Source organism: Pistacia vera, unplaced genomic scaffold (genome assembly GCF_008641045.1).
Source record: "Pistacia vera cultivar Batoury unplaced genomic scaffold, PisVer_v2 Contig464, whole genome shotgun sequence".
NCBI lineage: Eukaryota > Viridiplantae > Streptophyta > Magnoliopsida > Sapindales > Anacardiaceae > Pistacia > Pistacia vera.
In genome coordinates, this window is record NW_022196295.1 from 391,672 (window position 1) to 405,694 (window position 14,023).

The window sequence follows — 14,023 nt, forward strand, 5'->3', positions numbered from 1 at the left end:
ACTGACTTCAACCTTCAATCTCTGCTTCTTTAAACTCTACTGAAGACTTGGCAGCTTCAGTTCATCATCAGCTTCATGATAATAATTCAGTGCCTTCTTTCAGCACTTGTATTTTTCCTTTAGTATCTACAAATAATTCTAAGTGTCTATCAGGTTGTGCCTTATCTGCTGGCCAACCATGTTTGCATTGTAATAAGTGTTTTGTTACAACATCTAATCCTGTCAGTACTGATACAGAATGTAATTATGAAAATGTATCTGTTTGTGTTGCTTCTGATATTAAAAAAATGCATGGTATGCAATCATTTCCTGCTCAAAGAACTGATGTTATGTTGTGGCATAGGAGATTAGGACATCCAAATAGTTCTGTTTTAACTAAAATCCTAACTGATCTTAAAGTACCTCACTCATCCAAGACTGATTACACCTTCTGCCAAGCATGTCAGTTTGGAAAATTAAAACAGTCTATATATCCTAGGTCCTCTTCTCAGTCAGCTAAACCTCTTGATCTGGTATATTCAGATCTTTGGGGACCATCTCCTGTCTCTTCACATGAGGGATTTATGTATTACATCTAGTTTTTGGATGATCACAGTCGGTTTACCTGGATATTTCCCTTGAAAAACAAGTCTGAAACTTACTCTATCTCCACTCAGTTTCATAAGTTAGTGGAAAGACAATTTAGTTCAGCCTTGAAATGTATTCAAACTGATTGGGGAGGAGAATTTAGGAGTCTTGCACCTTATTTTGCTCAATATGGTATTACTTTTAGGCACCCATGTCCTCACACCTACCAACAAAATGGTAGAGTAGAGAGGAAACATGGACAAATTGTTGAGCAAGGCCTAACCTTATTAGCACAAGCTTACATGCCCCTCAAATTCTGGTGGCATGCCTTTCAAACTATAGTTTACTTAACTAACAGACTTCCTTCTCCAGTGCTCTCTAACTTTTCTCCATTTCAAAAACTGTTTCATCATTCTCCAAACTATTCTCACATAAAGGTCTTTGGTTGTGCTGCTTATCCATTCCTTAGACCCTATAATCATCACAAATTTGATTTTCATATCACTAAGTGTACCTTTATTGGTTTCAGTTTGCAACACAAAGGATACAAATGTCTTACTCCTAGTGGTCGAATTTATATATGTCAAAGTGGTAAATTTGATGAAATGGACTTTCCTTTCTTCACTCCTAAAATTGAAAGTGCTTCAACTTCTTGTCCATATCTCATACAGTCCTCATTTGATTCTGTTTTTTAGTCTACTTGGTCTGTTCCTAATTCTGTGCTATCTTCTTCTTCACATCATCTACCATCTTCTATGTCTTCTGTATTGCTTGATAATCCTATAAGTCATTCTCAACCTCTCATCCTTCAGCATCAATGACTGATCAATCTGTTTCTACTCCACTGGTTGAATAGTCTCCATCCTCTTCTCCTTGTCCTACTGCATATGATCAGGTTTTCAACAAGCATGATTTATCTTTAGTTCATGATAATTCCTTGTCTGCTACTTCTCCTATCATTATTGATTCTGATCCATCTTTTGAGACCATACCATTGATTGTTGATTTATCTTTTCCACCATTCAATATCCCTACCTAAAACACTCATCCAATGGTCACTAGGTCCAAAGCCAAAGCTCACAATATTGCCCTTATTTCCACCTCTCACTTTGATACCAAGGAACCAAACACTGTTTTGGAAGCACTTTCTCATCCCTCTTGGATAGCTGCTATGAAATCAGAATTTGATGCTCTTTTAGCTAATCAAACCTGGGAATTGGTTCCATTAACTCCAGACATGCATCCAGTGGGCTGTAATTGGGTGTTTAAAGTTAAACATAATGCTGATGGTTCTATCCAAAGGTTCAAGGCACGATTAGTTGCAAAGGGCTTCCAGCAAACCCCTGGAATTGACTATCTGGAAACCTTCAGTCCAGTTGTTAAATCCCCCACTGTTAGAGTCATTCTCAGTCTAGCTGTGAGCCATGAATGGGACATTCAGCAGGTAGATATTAACAATGCATTCTTGAATGGTGAATTAGCTAAAAATGTATATATGGTACAACTAGAAGTGTTTGTAGATTCTGTCACTCGTCATCATGTATGTAGGCTAAAAAAGGCACTCTATGGGTTGAAACAGGCTCCAAGAGCTTGGTTTGACAAACTTAAAGCAGCATTTCTAGATTGGGGTTTTGTAAATTCAGTGGCTGATCCAAGCCTGGTTATTTTCCACAGTCAAGATCAAGTAATGTATGTCTTAGTAAATGTGGATGATATACTCTTGACAGGAAATACTCCCCAGCTGATTCACTATGCTGTTAAGAAACTTAACACTCAGTTTGCTTTGAAGATTCTTGGATCTTTAAAATATTTTTTTGGGTTTTGAGATTACCCGATATGCATCTGGTCTTTACATGAATCAAGAAAAACATGCAAAGGACATTCTTATCCAAACCAAAATGGTTGATTGCAAACCATGTTTTACTCCAACGGCAGTTGGTTTTAAACTCACTCCTGATGACAGTGATCCATTTGATAATCCTGCTCTCTACCGCAGTACCATTAGAGCCCTGCAATATCTTATCCTGTCTAGACCAGACATTGCTTATTCAGTTAATAAACTAAGCCAGTTTTTAAAGGCCCCAACACAGCTTCACTGGCAGGCCTGTAAGAGGCTACTGAGATATGTTAAAGGAACTTCTAATTATGGAGTTCACTTCACTAAAAGTCATATGTTTCAATTGGAATGTTTCACTGATGCTAACTGGGCCAGCAGCTTGCATGACAGACGATCAACTAGTGGCTGCTGTGTGTTCCTTGGATCCAACCTAATTTAGTGGTTTTCTAGAAAACAGAGAGTTGTTGCTCTATCATCTACTGAAGCAAAGTATCGAGCCCTTGCACAAGGATCAACTAAGATTGTCTGGTTTTGCAGTCTGTTCACTGAGCTTGGGTTGTAACTTTCTGGTATTCCTATCATTTGGTGTGACAACCAAAGTGTTGGCTCTTTAGCCTCAAATCTTGTGTTTCATGGCAGGATAAAACACATTGAGCTTGATGCTCATTATGTGAGAAATCAAGTTACTGACAACAAACTAAAAGTTCAGTATGTTCCTGCTGAATTTCAGAAAGCAGATGTGCTTACTAAAGCATTGCTAGCCTCCAAGTTTGTAACCTTTCGAGAAAAGCTCACTGTCAGAGCTACTCCATCAGTTTAATCAATCTGCTACTAAACAACTTGCTGCTAATGTTCTGTGTTGCTTGTGTTCTATTATTGGAGTTTGCAGGGTTAAAATCCTATTGTTCTGGAGTTTAGTTTTGTAAGTTGATTATTTGTTTGATGGTGGTTAAAGTTAGTCTAGTATTCAGACGTATTGAATAGAAGCTCGTGGCGAACTAGTTGGTGAAGTTCATATTAAAGTACTATTCAGAAGTATTGAGTAGAAGCTCGTGGCAAAATGGTTGGTGAAGTTCGTATTGAAGTAGTTTCAGAAGTGTTGAAAGTTGCTTACGATCAGGAACATAAGTCCAACATCAGCTCGTGACGAACTGGTTTCTGGTGAACTGGTTGGTGAAGTTCGTATTAAAGTACTATTCAGAAGTGTTGAGTAGAAGCTCGTGACGAACTGGTTTGTGAAGTTCGTATTAAAGTAGTATTCAGAAGTATTAAGTAGAAGCTCTTGGCGAACTGGTTAGTGAAGTTCATATTAAAGTACTATTCAGAAGTGTTAAGAGAAGCTTGTGACAGACTGGTTGGTGAAGTTCGTATTAAAGTAGTATTCAGAAGTATTGAGTAGAAGCTCATGGCGAACTGGTTGGTGAAGTTCGTATTAAAGTAGTTTTAGAAGTGTTGAAAGTTGATTATGATCAGGAACATAAGTCCAACATCAGCTCGTGACGAACTGGTTGCTATAAGCAGCTCGTCTGATGTAAATGCAGAAGCTCGTGGCAAACTGGTTGTTATAAGTAGCTCGTCTGATGTAAATGCAGAAGCTCGTGGCGAACTGGTTATTACAAGCAACTCATCTCGTGCAAATACAGAAGCTCGTCTCGTGCAAATACAGAATCTCGTCTCAGGTGTCAAAACAAGATTATGGAAGTTTGGTTTAAGGGAAGTTGTTAGGATTAGTGTATCAAATGGTTCATCCCTATAGAAGTTTGGTTTAAGGGAAGATGTTAGAATTAGTGTATGTAGTGATTCATGATGTTTAGGTTACTAATAAATGACTTTAGCCTAAGCTGCAAGTTGTAATTTGTTACTTACACGTGTATTGCTGCAAGTTGCAATCTGTTACTCACATGTATTAGACTTGTGTATATAATAGAGTTGTAACCTTTTTCTATTCAATTAATGAAAGTTAACAGAAAACAACTTTACTCTTATCCCTCTCAATTCTCATTCACAACTTCAATTACCATTAGCAATTCATGCATCACAAAATAGTTTCGTTGTTTTCAACTGTGAATAGTTTGTGAAAAAAAATGCTTACTTCCTAAATTAATTTTGGAGAAACATGAAAGCTTGTATTGTGGTAAAGTATCTAACAAGGAGGTGCTTTTTGATTGGTCAACAGTTGGGATTCTAAAAAGAAGTAAATAACGGTTTGGTTGATCTGCTCAATTGTACTGCAGGTAAGAACTCAAAGGAGATGAAAAAGAACAAATTGCTTGTTTAGCATAGGATGGTGATCTACAATAAGTTGGCACAATCATTTGCTCCTGAAATTTATGAACATGAAGATAATAAAGAAGCTCTACTTCACCTTGTGCGTATTCTTTCTTGGAAGTTGAAGGATGGGAATGTTGGTAGAAGTAACCTAGTGATATGAGAACACTTGTGAGGAGATTGATTTTGCTTGTCACTACAACAGGTGGTAAAGTTCAACTAGCACTCTGGAATGATTTGGGCTACTTAGTAATACATATTTTCATTTTTTTTATAAGAAGATATGAAATTATAGTAGTAAATTAAATAGGACGAAGTTACATAAGTAGACCATCAAGGCATTGTGAAAGTTGAAATCCAATGGGGAGTGAAGTATCATATGCAGTATTAAAATGTCTTCAACTTGATTGCTGAAGCTATTTGATTTTGACAATTATAGTTACTACTTCTCTTATGCCATGAAGGATTTTCTGGAGTTATGACAAGATTCCTTTGAGCTTCTTGGTGGATCAATTAAGGCTAAGAAGTGTTTTGCTCGTATAAGAAATTTCAATGCGCCATCAACTATAGGGAGGTTAAATTTTTAAGTTGATGGAAATGATGCTTTTTGAAAGCAACTTTTTGTTTTTGGGCTCCAATGTCATACAAAACATAATGTTCTCTCTTTTTTAATTTTAAATGACAAATTACTAATTCTAATTTTTGCTTCAGGTCATTTTTTATGAGCAAGACTAGACTCCTCAGGTAGATAGACAAGCTCTATAGTGGGCACAACAGACTTATCTCTTTGGACACTTACAGATGAGACAATTCTACTTCTAAGAAGTTGGGTGGCCTCATCCTAATCTTGTTTTCTTTCTCTTGAAGAGGTTTGTGTATAGATTTATGTGTTCGATGACCTTCATTCTAAATATTTCCTCTTAACTATCTAATTCTATATGGGAATTTGGAGTATTCAGATGACTATTTAATGGCAATTTGCTGATTTGGAACTTCAAAGTTCCAACCTAAAGATCAATATGATGTGATAAACACAGGCAATCGATTGCATAACGTTTTAAGTTCTTGATCATTAAATTAGTATAGATTATCAGTAAAGATTAATTGACTAAAATTTTGAAAAACTGACAGATATTGTGTGTCTTTTTTCACAGTTCTCACTTAATGCACTTTGTTTCTCTCCTTATTAGATTAGTGCTCTTGATTTTTTAATCTTTAGATTTGCTTTTTGTGTCTAGGTAATAGAATCATTCTTACCCCTACCCTGGTATTGAGCTTGAACCATTTAAAGAAGGTGAATTCCTAGTTCAAGTATGTTTTTTCGTCTTAGTTTTGTAGACAAAAGATGTGGGTGTTTGGAGTCTATTTGTGTCGTTTGCCTAGAATAAGAAAAACTTTTTTTGCTTCTATGAGTTTGCAATTTGTATTTACCTTAGTTTCTTGTTACATTGTTTACTTCCAACCAAAATGTTGTTTCAATTATCCTCGTGATCAGGCTAATGGTGAAGCTGAAATTGTGGACCAACTATTTCAGAAATTGTATGTTTCTAGGCATCGTGTTCTTGTTGGTCAGAGGACCTATATGCTTGATATTTTAAGGTTTACATTCCAAATCTAAATGATGTTAAACTTTACATATTCAGCTTGAGTGCTGAAGTTAGTTGATTTTGAAAACTACAGTTACTCCTTTTCACAAGTAAATAGGAGTTTTTGGAGTTACAAAAGTATTCCAATGAGCGTCTTGATGGATAAATTTGGGCTGAGGATTTTGCTGCTATAAAAAAATTCAATGCTTCATCATTTATCGGGAAACTCAATTTTGAAGCTTATAGAAATATTGCTTTTGTTTTTATGATCTATACAACAGTTGGGGAAGCGGTTTTGATATTTGTGGTCGTCGATACTGTGAGCTTTATGAAATTCTCTACTAACCAATTTTTCACTCTTCACACTAGCGGAAGTTTTACTATTGGGCTTTGGTGTTTTTTTTTTTAAATCTAAAATTGTGAGAAAGATCTTGATTATTTTCTTTTAATCTTATATGGGTTTTTACTAATTTCAAACTTGAGGCTCTAGGAAAGAAGGCAGAAGAGTAGAAGTTGGCTAATTAGGATGCTTATGGATACCATTCGTGGTCTGCTAAAGATTTTATCTACCTAGATTATGGTGATACAATGTCAGAATCATGTTCTATTCATTTTGTTTATGGAGATTGTTCATATACCTCATAAATTTTTCCTTCATCACCTAGTATTATATTCATGTTTTTTTTTTTTCGTGCTTCCGAGAAGTTTAGTGGTAATATTTCTTCTTGTGTCGTAAAATGTCCTTGTAATTATTTTCTCTTTTGTATTTCACTTGTTTATGCTTCGTTTTCTAGATGCTTTAGTAAAATTTTTCTTTGAAATATGAGCATGAAGCCATTTATCAAGCAATATTGAAAGCTCAGGACTTTTCTTCTTATAATGCTTAGAATATCTTATTGGCAATGATTGAGTTTGCACATTATTATGTCTTACCTTATAGATTTTCATTGTAATTTGTATATGGGAAGCTGCAAGAGGATAAGAATTCTTAGATAGTATGAAAGCTGACTTAAAGATTTTAAATTAAAACTTCATAGCTAGGGCTTACCACTATCTTATTTATTTGTCTTTCTGTTTGAAATTGTCAAGCAATAAATTTGGTGTCATTAAGAATATTATGAATTTTTTGAATGCTAATTTTCCAGTTGCGTTGATAACTCTGGAAACTGGGGGCATGGAGGGATGTTTGATGCATTAAGAAAATGTAAACATTGCTAATTCATATTGGAGGGCTTTTAAGGGACATTAATCTTGGTGATCTGCATTGTTTACGAATTAATGGTTTGCTTTTATTTTCTTTCTAACCATGTGTTATATATTGTTGTTCCTATCTAAATCGCTTCCCAAGGCACACACGAACACTTATGAATTATTTGAATAAAAGATTGTTATGTATATCTCTTTTTGGTATATGTTGTGTTCATTACAATACTTTACCTCACATTACCAAAGGTAGTACATGATTACTTCTATTTGTTCTGAGGATATTTTTGTTAATTGTTCTCTCATTTTGCTTTATGCAAATCTTTCTTCTATTTATTTTTGTTTGCCCTTAGAAATTCTCAAAGGGAAGTTGACAATATGCTTATTTATCTCAACAAATGAGTGATCGGACTTGTACTTTGACTGGACTTAAATGTTATTGCCAATCAAAGTCATATCAAAGTATTTGTCAACTATCACAAAAATTCATGTGCTGTTGATAAATTGAGAGTAAGACAACCTGATTTGATCAAGATACTCTGATTGGTCTTTAATAACTCTTTGGATTTTGTTTGAAATTCTTAGAAGTAATTGACTTCTTGCTGATAAGTTATTATCTTTTGAGAGTATTTTTTGAGTCTCATTAAGGAAAACTAAGCTTCATTTTGAAGCATATGAGTCCTTCAACTCATATATATTCATAAGACATTTGCTCTCAATTTTTTCTTTTTCTTTTTTTTTCTTTTTTTCTTTTTTCTTTTTAATTTTTTTGATGAATTGAAATTGAAAATATGTATTCTCACATTATGCCCTTTATGTGCCAAGTTCTTGCTCTCCTAAACTTTTTATCACTAAATATCAACCATTTTGTCGCTATGCATAGAGGATTATGATGAAGATAGTATAAATAATACTCCTCGGTGGGTGGCTTTGGCTATTGTACAATCATATAATCCAAGGCATAAAGTCTCGGAGTGATATATATCTTTCTTGACTTTGAATGTTGATTCTAGTTAGTCGTTGCGCACTTGGTTTAGTTTGACTTGAATTGAGTATGTTTTAACTTTTAATGGCATATTAGGTGGCCTAGTTTTTTCATGTTAGGAGAAACTAGAGTCTTAGTTTTAATATTTTATCTTAATGCTGAATTTTTATTGACCATTAGATTCGCACCAGATATCCCTCATTTCTTTTTAGGGCTATTTCAGTAATTATATGATAACATTTAATCCATTTCTATTTAAATCTGCAGGTAAGTACAGAATTTCTTGTCTCACTAGACTTGATATGATATGTCTTTTCTTCCACAATAACTTGTTCATTTAATGTTTGCAAGAGGGCCTTCTTTTATCGTCTTAGGCTATGGTAGATTTTCCTTTCTTTGTAAAGCACACCACTTTAATTTTTTAATACAGTGCAGGAGATGGGTTGGTTAGAGGAACAAGATAGACTCACCAACTAGGTTGTTTCAAACTTAAGTAGCTAGATTGTAAAGAAGACTCGATTTAGAGTCAAATTATTTGTCAACAGAATTTTAATTTGTTAAATTATTTTGCTCATGTGGCTCACTCCTTATTATTGAACTCTTGGTGCTCGTATATTTTGAATTATCATCGTTTTAACCCTAGGTTTGATATAAGTGCTGGGATGATTGCAGAACAGTAGTCTATAAAGTGAGCTTCTAATTTTAAAAGCTCCCTTTGTTGTTGTGCTAAATTTCTTAACATTATATCTAGTTTTTTCACATATCCCTTTCTTGATATGGGAGGGCACACTTACAAGGACATATGAAATAAGATGCTTCAAGTTGGTTGACGGAAAGTTTTCAATGTAAGTTAACCATTGAAATGATTCCTCTCCCCTTTTCTTGCTTTTAATTATTTGGTAGTCTACTCTTTTTTTGTTATATTGGTTGAATTTTATAAATTGATACTTGTTTCATTTCCAGCAATTTCTTTCATCCGTATAGAATGGTTAATGTTGACTTCTTCATAAAAATTGGGGATTCTTATTCATTTAAAATTTACCTAACTTTACTAGTCGAACTTCTCTTCCATCGGTGATGATGTGGACTGTGGTGCAAAGAGGTCTATTTGGCTGTTGCATTAAGGGTTCTCCTGGAAAACTACCTTGGTAATGATGTCAGATGAATTTCATTGTTGGCTTCCTGTGAGTGGAACTCATACAGTGCAGGAAATCACACACAAGATTTTATTGTGCTAGATATGTGTGTTTGTTTCTAGACTGGAATTGAAGATAATGAGTCATTTGTCAATATTTAGTTCAAGTAAGGTACACGGATTATATTTTGTGTTCTGCATAATTAGTTTTTTCATTCTATCATATTTTATGCCAGATGATCTTGTTAAATTTCTTCTCTTCTTTTGTCTTGAATTTGTTATTTTGAAATGCTTCACCAAATATGCTATCTCATGCAGGAACTATGCGGACAGATGTGGTGTTGATGGATGAAGCGTTATCTAAAGATGTTCTCTTGAGTTTTCATTGCAGGTATTACTTGAAATTAGTCTGTAATTGCTTTTCTTGTTGAATAATGGAGTTTGATATACCCATTAATCATATATGCTTTCAGGCTATCCTAATTACTGTCAAACATTATGATTACAGCATATTTTCTCATCTTCTATAGGTTGTATCAGGTTATTTATTTTTATTTTTTTTTCCTGATTTGTTAATGTTTTCTAATATTTCATTTTCTTATTGATTTCTACCGTTTGACTTCTAAATTTTTGAGACCTGGGTTCGACTCCCAGTAGTGACCTTTTTTTTTTTTAATTTAATAAATTTTTCCTTTTCGGCTCCTAACTTTTGATTTTATTCTTAATTTTACATATTTGCTGTTAATTTTTAATTTTCTTATTAATTTACTTTTGGCTTCTAATTTATCTTTTTATTCAGTTTTTAGATTTTCATTTTGAGATTAATTTTGCTCCTTTATTTTATTTTTAATTTTTCAAATTTATTGGCTGCGGTAACACCTATATTTTTCTTATTAATTTTACTTCATGATTGATTTTTTATTCTCTTGTCAATTTTATTCTTGGATACATTAACCTCTACCTATTCACTTTATTTTTGATTTTCTTGTTATGTAGTATGCTGTATTTTTCCTTCTAATTTCACTTCTTGATTTTTTTTTCTTATTAGTTATACCCTCATCTTTTACGGTTTATGCAACTCTAAATCAAACTAGTTACCCTTAAAACAAGTTGTTTGTGGTCTTAGGAGAGATTTTTGTGTTAGTATTTTTATTATTTATGGTGACGGATCGATTTAGTGGTGGTGTGGATAGTTTGTTTTGTTTATATACTCTTCTCCTAAACCATTATCTGGCATCGATTAATTCCCTCCTCTCCTTGTTCTCTTCTTTTCCTCTCTTACTTTTTGTTTAACTTCGATGTAGATAAAGGTATTCGTGGCTCTTTCTTTGATTATTTGATGTTAATTCTTCTTCTTTATTTCCTTTTTCAGGTGTCAGTTTAATAAAATTTGAGTATTACGTAGTTGTTTTTTATTTACTTCTACATGAACAATAGTATAATGATAAAAATTTTGTTATAACTTTGGCATACAGTAGTTGTAATGCATTATCCTTTGATAATGTCTTGTATGCTTGAGATCGGAATATATGAGATGGCTCACCACGAAATATTTGATACATTTGGTGGGCTATTGAATTCCCATTCTTGATTCTTTGAAGTTTATATAAGGTAACCTTCAAAGAGGTAACCATTTACTATGAGGGAGGTCAAGGCTTCACATATTGGTCAGTCCTTAAGGATATCAAGCATTATAACTCTATTAAGATGTTAAGCGACTTATGTAGGTTGCCATATATACATGAGAAGATTGTTGTTTTGAAATCTACCAAGTAACTGATTACAGGACCTCTAATTTCACAAAACTTGTATATGATTTGTCTGTTCTTCTACACCTATTTGTCTTTCATTTAATATCTGTCAAATAAAAAGTAACTGTCTATGTTTGAGTTCCCGTCCAAACATTGTTAGATAAATATAACAAATGGGAAGTTGAACCTTAAACTTAGAGCATTAAAGTTTTAGGAAGTTTTCAATTTAGTTTGGTTTCAGTCTTAGAATTGATTAATAGCAAGCATGATTATGTAATATTAGATGATGTTTCCGGCTAAGAAAGAGTTGGTCTAAGAAAGAGTTGGTTGCACATGTTCCAAAAGGTCATGTCTCTCAAACTATGGCTTGTCATTTGAGTGGAGAACTTACAGGAAAGGTTAGTGGTTGTGTCTGATTTCCAAGAAACTTTGGAGGCTACATCTTGTATTTAATTTTGGGTGTGAGAAGAGCACCTAAATCTTAGCAGATAATGTTAATATGCACCAAATTGTTACTAATCAATTTTACTGTAGTCAGATTCTTATAAAAACTTTGGATAAAGCCATGAGATCAAGTTTGATGAAAAAAGGGAATTACAAAACTAATTCACCCTTTCACTTATAAATTTGTCTCAACTAATTGAGAATCAGAAGAGAATGTCATTACATGGGTTTAAAGTAATTGTTGAGTGGTGTGAATAATTGTAACTTGCAATTGGTTCTTACGATATTCTTTGTTTAAAAAATTGCAGTTTTTCATATAGTTCATCATCTTATCCCTACCAGAGTTGTAACTCTTCATTGTAGCTTTTACCTCTCTGTTTTTCTGTTCATAGGTAGCTCCAGTTGATGTCGTTGAATTAGTAAGAATCCTTCTTCCTTATCCTTACTTTGGTTTAACAGCACTTCGTGCCTGCTTAGTTGTAGATACATACTTGGAGGCCATGTCTGTCACTCATTTCAAGAAAAATATGATGAGTAAGCCATCTCCAGTACTTAGTTACTATTAGTGAGCAATTTCATGCATCACAATATCATTTCATTGTTTTTAAATGTAAACAGTTTGAGAAATAATGCTTGTTTCCTGAATTTAGTTTGAAGAAACATGCATGCTTTTTTATTGGTCAGCTATTGAGAATTTTTAACGAAGTGAATGATGATTTGGTTGATTTGCTCAATTCTATTGCATGTATGAACTCAGAGGAGATGAAGAAGAATACATAGCTTGTTTAATAAGCAGAGGACGGTGATATCTACAACAAGTTGGTAGTCATTGGCATTTTTCACTCATTCCCATTAGATATGATTTTCTTTCTTCTTATTTAATGATAAATATATGATGTTACACTAATAATTTTCGTTGTACAAGATTTTTTATGCAATCCAAGTAATGGAACTTTTCCACGGCAACCACAATGTTCATTAAATGATACCATCAGCTTCAGCTACTGCACCGTTCTAGCGTTCTTAACTTTATTGGGTGATTACTAGTGTGAATTTTGAGTAAATTTCTGCTAGTTGTCTAATATAAGACTAGATCTGAGTAGGTGAGATTTAATATTTTAATGGAAACACTCTTCTCAATTTTCCTATGATTTTCTCATTCGAAAGACTTCAATGATTGAACCACAATAGGTTGTATAAAGTCCTCAGAGAGCGATCTGTCATGCCCATAAGATTGTTCCTAAATGGCACACCTATCCAAAATAATCTTTATAACCTTGGGCTTTGATGCGGTTTTGTATGCCTTCAACGTTTGGGACACTAGAAGAGTTCCTTTCTTCTTATTTAATGAAAAAATATATGATGTTACACTAATAATTTTCGTTGTATAGGAATTTTTCTGCAATCCAAGTAATGGAACTTTTCTATCCGCAAGGTTTGTTGAATGATACCATTTGCTTTAGCTGTTGCACTGTTTTAGCATTCCAAGATTAGCATTCTAGGATTGTTGTTGTGACAAACGACCATTGTATGTGTTAGAGTAGGTGCCCTAAAGCTAATCAATTATTGTAAAATTGACTCTGTAATAAATGTTCATTTATCAATAAAAGGCATATTCTTCTATATCATGTATGTAATGAAACATGTCCTTAGGATGGTAGAACTGTGGCAACGGTATCAAGTGTTTCAAATCTTGATAGTGAGAACCCTATGATCACGTATGGTGGCCATTCTAGAAATGTCTGTAGCCCCAATATTATTCTGACCGAGGACATAGATAATACGGTAAGACTATCATAGTATTGAATGACCCTGTCGAAAGGCAGTGATTGATCTCACTTGTCAAGGTTGTTTGCCGACAACCTGGTGCAACGCATAGGTGCTTGCTAGAGGCAAGTTCATTGGACAGACCCACCAGAGGATTCCATATGGATGGTAACCTCAATGTCTATGGAATAAATCCTCTAATGGATGATGGTGCATGTGATTTTTAGACTTGAGATCATCGGAGCGCCTTATGCACCAATTGGTGTAGTTTGACACTAGCTCAACGTAGTTCTATTCAGAGCTATCAATACGGTAGTGATTGGCTACATTGAGAAGTGTATCGAGACAATGGTGGATCGACAAAGGATTCATCACTCCTAGGTACGAGAGAAGTTATCTCACTGGGTAGTTCAATAAATAGCAATGACACTAAATCTGTGGCCACAGTGAGATTGAATTGATGCTCAATCCAATTTAATA

At 34.0% G+C, this 14,023-nt stretch overlaps 1 long non-coding RNA gene across 1 annotated transcript; it reads left to right on the forward strand.

The window, feature by feature from the left end:
* Nucleotides 1–8,806: 8,806 nt before the first annotated feature.
* LOC116145694 lies at nt 8,807–12,672 on the forward strand. The gene is made up of 3 exons (XR_004130408.1): nt 8,807–9,291; nt 9,900–9,972; nt 12,534–12,672. It is a non-coding gene; the product is annotated as an uncharacterized LOC116145694 (long non-coding RNA).
* Nucleotides 12,673–14,023: the final 1,351 nt, after the last annotated feature.